Source organism: Pinus tabuliformis, chromosome 2_2, assembly GCF_031772625.1.
Source record: "Pinus tabuliformis cultivar Carrire ecotype Pingquan chromosome 2_2, CPIR1, whole genome shotgun sequence".
NCBI lineage: Eukaryota > Viridiplantae > Streptophyta > Pinopsida > Pinales > Pinaceae > Pinus > Pinus tabuliformis.
In genome coordinates this window covers 980,011,388-980,019,176 of record NC_142300.1, presented here as the reverse complement: position 1 = coordinate 980,019,176, position 7,789 = coordinate 980,011,388, and positions in this window count along the sequence as shown.

Here is a 7,789-nt window from a genome sequence, read left to right as displayed (position 1 = left end):
GACATGCCTCCTCCCCCACTAGTTGAGAAGATGAGGAGATGGGTGAGGTCCAAGATGGTGAGGCACATTCTCAAGGGGGCATGGGCATCCAGGACCGTAAGGCTGGTATGAGATTTCATATAGACTATGGCAACAAATTGGATAGAGTTTTGGTTGATGAGGGTGTCCACCATGCCAGGGCTTGAGATATTAGTGCAAATCCTTACTTCATGGATCTCTACAGAGACTATCCATGCGGATGTGTATCCCTAATGTGTCATATCGTTGGAGCTAGTAGGCTACTGACAACAATGAGGAATGTAGGCATGCAATGCCATATACGTCAGATCATGATGATGAGGGTGGTGATCATGATTCTTCTAGTAGTACTACCACATCAAATCATGGTTAGGGTGTCAATGATCCTTCTCATAGAAAACCTCCTCCTCAAGCACCTGAGGATGAGATGCTAAAGCTAGAGGATGTGCCTTATCTTTCTCCTGGGAAAGCAGACTAGCCACCTCGTCCTCCACCTGAGAGTTCGATACACATTGAGGTAGTAATTGATAATCCATCATATTTTTCTATAGACTAACCACCTCCTCCTCCACCTCAAAGTTTGATATATGTTGAAGCAGTAGTTGACCATCCATCATATTTTGTTGTAGACTAGGTTGGCACTTCTACGCCTGTTGTATCAAATATTTGATTGGAATTGTTTGACTTGATGTAGATATTTGACTTGTTTGTGTGTGTGTGTGTGTGTGTGTGTATATACACACACACACACATTTTTTCATGTTTGTGTACTTAATGTATATGTCAGTATTGATGTTTATATTGTTGGGTCATGTTAGATATGTTCATTTAATGTGCTTGTAGATAGATGTGTATGATAGAAGTTATTTCACATGATATGTATAATAATTTGAGGATGTGTTGTGATGATGGTGGATTACAACATTTGTGTTTTGTTAGATGTGATCATGGTCATGATTCCCTGTTAGATTATGATAATTGTCTGCTAGATAATGACATTTATATGTGTTAGAGGTGTATATAATTAGATGATGGTAGTGAATTTGAATGTGTATCTTACATGATGTTTATGTTTTTTATATGGTTATTAGTATGATGTATATTTTTATGAGATAATATTTATTACAGATTATGTATTGGTGAACTTACATCAAACTTTCATATATGAAATTGAATGCATGACGACTTATTTAAAAAAAATGAAAAGATATTTTTATAAATTAGAAAGTTTAGTATGGTTGAAACTATGATTGTAAAATTACGATAAATATTTTTCTATTGCTTAGATAGTTCATTCGTATGCATTCTAACTTAATTATTAAAATATTTCAATACTCAGAAGGAAAAAAAAATAAAAAAATAAAGTTAAAATAATTTTGTTAGTTCTTAATAAGACAAAAATGTGTAACTCATTCAATTTTTAATATAAAATATTAATAATAATGTGTTATTCAAAAATACAATTTAACAAGCCCACGAGGTTTTGGATTGACGGTGAATGGGTGCACTGTTAAGGTGCTCCTTGCAATAGGTCACTGGTTCAAATCCCCTATGGGTGCTTACCTACCAAAAAAAGATACAATTTCACAAATTCAATATCGTTTATAAAATTGAATCTATTGTTAAATTTAAAAAACTTAAGTCGACACTGGGAAGGCGCTGGTGAGAGAACGAGCTTCTAGAGATCGATTTTCAGGGTTCCGTAGATGGCCATCGCAGCGTTTTTCTCTTGCCATGGGAATCGACTCAACGCCAATACGGCAGTTGGAGGCGGCGAGGCAGGGGCGGCCACAGCCATAGCGCTCTTCAGGAGCGGCCTCAAGAACGCAAAGCTGGACTATTCGGAACCCCAAGCAGCCGGTATGGTATTGATCTTATGGCCAAACGCCAGGAAAATACTCGACGGCCTCGGCGTAGCAGTTTCGCTCGAAGGGCTAAACATATCAAAGGAAGATCTGAAGTCGAAGTCCGAGAAGCGTCACGAGATCAGAGATCTGCAGACAATTTGCGTTTCTGGGTTCAGATCCCATCTCGGGGGCGGAAAATCGTTAGGTTATGGCTTGTTTTTTGCAGGATCCGTCAGCCTGCCGTCCATCTGGTCTTTCTCCCTGCTGTTGCCCCTTGCATGCAAAGATATGGGTCTGCATGTAGCAGATCTGCTCCATCACACATCTGCATGGCCCAATCTTTGCAGCCATAGGCTGGATCTACCCTATCTGAGCAAGTCTCAAGCTTACCCAGAACCTAGGCAGCGGATCGGTGGGGAAATGCATAGTTTGAGCAGAGGGTATGTAGACCCTGTCACGCAAATGGAAGATCGAACCAAAAGGAGGCCAGATCTCAATGGTATCTCAGATCTGGAAGAACGCCGACAACCAGATCACAAGGCAACCAGCAACGTCACCGTCCCAGGCAGAGTAGGAACTCAGCATAATTGCAGACATCAGGTAACAAAAACTCGTTTCCAGATTTTCATTAAAACCCCAGAGACGCAATCTTTTTTAGTATGGGTACATGCAGAAAGTACTGTGCCGCAGCTGAAGCAGCAAATCTGTGCATTGACTGGATACCCTAGCAAGATCCAGCACTTAGTCAATGGCAGATGGTCTCTCCAAGACAACAGAACCATGGGAAGCTATGGGATTAGCCCAGGAGAAACCATCTTTTTGAATCTCAGACTGAGAGGAGGAGCCCCTCCTCAGGGTCAGACAAGCAACACAGGGGAAGACAAAAACCCCGCAGGAGGGGACAAGGGGAAAAAGACAGCAGCACCCCATGGTGGTTCCTCCTACAAAAACATCCTTCAGGGTAACAAAGATCCAGGGTCCTCTCCAGATCCAGGCAGGTATACTCCTAGGCCATACATAGTAGATCAGTTAGGGCAAACCCCAGCCCTAAACTTTGACTCTACAGGGCTGGATGTTTTCGTTAAGTCCTATGAAACGCAGGCCCTAATCTGTCGTTTTAACAGTTTCTGGCCAAAACCAATGGATCTATTCCATTGGATTTTCAAAACTTGGACCATGGAATGTGATATACATTTATGCTCCAAAGGTTTTTTATAGTTAGATTCGCATCCCCGGAAGTCAGAGAAACAATCATCAGAGATGGGCCTTGGTTCTGGGGAACATCGGGGCTGTTTATGACCCCATGGTTCCCAAATTTCGATCCAAACAACATGATTGTATCCAAAGTGCCGGTTTGGGTCCATCTATACAACCTCCCCCTTCACTTCTGGAGTGAACGAGTCTTGGAAGGAATTGGGAACAGCATAGGGAAATATATCAAAACAGATCTGGAGAGGATTGATGAAAGGGTTTTCACTTTTGCACGCATATGTGTAGAAGTTGATCTAAGCAAAGGGCTGCCAGATAACATAAGGCTGATCTACAAACAACAAAACTGGCTGCAAGCACTAGACTATGAAAATACTGCTTTCAGATGCAGGCTCTGCAGGCAGACAGGACACCTGCAAAGCACATGCCCAGAAGCAAAAAAAGCAAACAGTAAAAAGAAGCAGAGGAAAGGATGGCAATTCCCCCCCCCTGACTCAGATGATGAAGAATCAGAAGCAGAAGAGGATGTCACTCCCGCAGAGAATGCAGAGGTACCCCAAGAAAGGGAGACACAGCAGGAAACAACGTCAGAAAACAAGATCACAAAGCTCCACCAAAATCAGGCAGAGAAGCCAAGCGCGGATCAAAGCATGGGAGGGCTCAAACGGCATCACCACTCAGATACTTCAGATTCAGACAAGGACACAGCCACACAGATAGCAGAAACACAGTTAGTCATCGCTTCGATCGAGCCCACTCAAGGAGAGTGGCGCAAGGTCGAAAAGAAAAAGGGGAGAAAAACTTGAAGTGTGAGTTTTACTCACTGCCGGAATTCAGTTTTTTGCCTCTTTCTTTCTCTCCCCTCTCTTCTCTTTTCTTATTCTTTATTTTGCACGTTAGCCTTCTAACGTTGCGTGGGGTGCGAATGCACTCGAGCCCATATGGGCAGCTTATGGAAATGCTTCAATGCATCTGCTAGTGTAACTTTTCATTTTTTAAATAAAAGGTTACCGTTTTTTTCCTTGGAAAAAAAAAACTTAAGTCATTTTTTTTACAATTAATTTAGATTTAATATAAATTAAAAAAAATAATTTTATAAAATTTAATTTATTACTAAAGTTATGAGATTTTCAAGAAATTTAAATTTAATATTTATAGTGACTCTTACCAATTTAAATTAGAAAGTTCTCTCTCTAAATATGATGAACAATAAATGTAAAATAAGGCTTGTAAAGTTACTTCTGGTTGGAGATTTGGTCTATTGGAAGTTCTCCCTTAAAGGGACAAGTGAACATTTTTCTAGTAATAAAGATGTAACATTTTGGTTACATTCTTCGAGACTAAATCTTTAATGTTGTTTCTAAATACACTATTTTCTCATTTTGGTTACATTCTTTTCATTTTCCTATTTGAGAAGGATTGTGAACTTGAATCCTTATTATCATAGATATTGTACATAATTGGAAATACATAGTTTTAAATGTAAAAATGTTTCCACTGCAAAAAAATGTTTAAAAATGTTTGTGAATCTTAGCAATTATACAAATGTCAAAAAGGCGAATAAAAAAATAATATGTTTAGAGAAATAAACAATAGAAAAACATACATCAATATTATAAATGATGAAATGGCACAAGTATGTGTCACTCTCCTTTGTCATAACCTTGATTATCTTCCTCGTTTGGCATGATGACAATGTTGTTCTAAAAATATGTTTTGATCTAGGTTCATGGATTAATATGAACCACCAACCCCTATCCAACCCATCTAGGTGAAAGGACACCTAGTTGTAGTGTTTTGGGAAAATATAAGGCTCCCTGTCTTTAGGCCACATCTTTCTAGAGTTGATAGATATCAGCCCACTATCATGATCTTCCTTTACAAATTTGATCAAAGATGTCCCACCACTTTCTCCTAAATATAACTCATTGGAATGGAGAGAAGTCCACTTGAATGATCTCTTGCATCTATCCAATGTAACCTAACGTCCCATGCATTAGGTTTCAATTGTGATGGCTAGCACGACTATATTGGTAGAAATCGATTCCACTCCATATTCTTGTGTCATGCATCCGTTATCAACGCCTTATGTGTCAAAGTGATGTCCATATGCCCACATGGATGGGAAAAAATGCACCTATAAAAAAGTGAAAAAATCACAGTGTAATGTGTCTAATAACCTGAAGCTAATTCTATATATATATATATATATATATATATATATATATATATATATATATATATATATATATATATATATATATATATATATATATATATATATATATATGTTATAATTCAAAGGTATAGTATGAAATAAAAATAATATGGAAATAGATTATAATTAACGAGTTTATGCACCCAAGCCCTATGTTTAGCACATCCTCTTCAACACATGGGTAATGACTAGATGCACCGTATTTCTCTCTGACTTGATCAACAACCCATCTGTTAGGTCATGCCATTTTCATATTATCTTTTAAAATATTAGGATAAGGAACACCTCTACCATTCATGATCAAGGTGGCTCCAGACACATGTAGAATTCCAAGAGGGCTCAGAAATGGTCAAAATTCCAAGTGGTCAGATTGCTCTTAAACTAGAACCAGATCGAAGTGCTCGTCGCCCTGATTCCAATAGTGAAAATGACACTCGAATCTAAGATTTTATGACAGAGATAGAGCCAATCAAAGTTTTGGTCAAAGTCGCCATGTAGGTCAGGTTTAATGGTCCTACAAATTGACTGAGTTCAGGACATGGAATTTGACTCCCGAGAGCAGGCGAAATTGTGGGATGGTCAGTTTGCCTAATATCCCCTAAATTGGAAAAAATCAGTTAAGTTGTTTTTTAATATATTAAGATATATATATATATATATATATATATATATATATATATATATATATATATATATATATATATATATATATATATATTAAAAATATGGGGCACGGGTTGTCACCCTTGCCACCCCCAGACTGTTTCATAACTATGGCAATATGGGCAGAGTTATGTATTTGGGTCGGTAGGCCATGACCCCCACCAAACCGCACGACACCATGAATACATTGTATATATATAATGGGTGGGTCATCCATCGATGTACCCAGCCCCCACAGAGTGCACACTAAAATTAATAGCTAATATCGGTGGGGCTCTGTTAGGATACTAACCCACAAAAATATAGAAAAGATAGATCAACGCCCTAGAATTCACCCTCTTCGAGGGGGCAACCTCCTTTACATTACACAAATGAATGATTCTTTGATGATTCAAATGACAAAACCTCCTTTCTATATATAGGATTCTAAGGAGTCACAATATAACCCGACCGACATAACAATAATAATATAAAGGCACAAAAATAACAATAGAGGGATTCTATGGGGCACAGTAATAACAATATGGGGACAATAGGGGCACAAAAATATTAATAAGGGATACAACTACAATAGTAATGGGGTAATCACTAGTATTATAGGGACCTAACATGCTCCTCTCCTTCAAAAAAATGTTGTCCTCAACGCTTGAGTAGTTCTGGATTCTTTTGTATAAAATTATCATCCTCCCATGTGGAATCTTCAGTGGATAAGTTCTTCCACTTGATGAGATACTCCAAAATTGATCGATTTCGTAGTTGTTGAGTTCTTGTTTTTATGAATGCTTCCGGTTCCAATATAATTTTTCCTTCCTCGTCAAGTTCTGGAAATATTGATTGAACTGAAAGCTTGTCGCCTATAACCTTCTTTAAACATGAAACATGCAAAATTGTGTGCACTTGAGAAGCTGCAGGAAGCTCCAATTTGTATGCCATAGTACCAATCTTTTGCAACACCTTGTACAAACCATAATACTTTGGTGATAATTTATTATCCTTCTTAGCTTTCTTGAGGGACATTTGTTTATATGGTTGTAGCCGTAGGAATACCCAATCACCTAAATCAAAACTTCTTTTGCTGCGATGTTGATCTGCCTCTTGTTTCATTCTATTCTGTGCCAACACAAGGTTATCCTTTAAGAGTTGGAGGACTTGTTGTTGATGCTCGATGTGATGTTCCACTACTTGAACCTTAGAGTTTTCTCTTAAATATGATGTGATGGATGGTGGATGATCTCCATAAAGTGCCATAAATGGGGTCATTTTGTTGTTGTTTGGAAGGATGTGTTATACCACCATTCAGCCAGAGGCAACCATTTGACCCATTGTGTCTGTTTATCTGATACAAAGTGATGAAGATATCCTTCCAAACATTTATTTACTATCTCAGTTTGCCCATCAGATTGAGGACGATAAGATGAGCTATGAGCTAACTAAGTACCGAGACAAGAAAATAATTCTGTCCAAAAATTTCCAGTGAAAATGGGATCTCTGTCACTTACAATAATCTTTGGGTTTCCATGTAGCTTTTGAATTGTTTCCATAAATGCAGTAGAAATTGTACTGGCTTTAAATGGGTGTGATAATGCACAAAAGTGTGCATACTTGGTAAGTCTGTCAACTACCACCATGATGACACTCTTTCCCTCAGACTTGGGTAAACCTGTGATAAAATCCATTGAAACCTCCTCCCAACGTTGGCTTGGAATGGATAAAGGTTGTAATAGACCCAGGGTCTTAATTTTTTCAACTTTATTTTGTTGGCAAACCAAACATTTCGCCACAAACTTTTGAATATCCGATTTTAAGCCATCCCAAAAAATTCCTTCTTCACCCT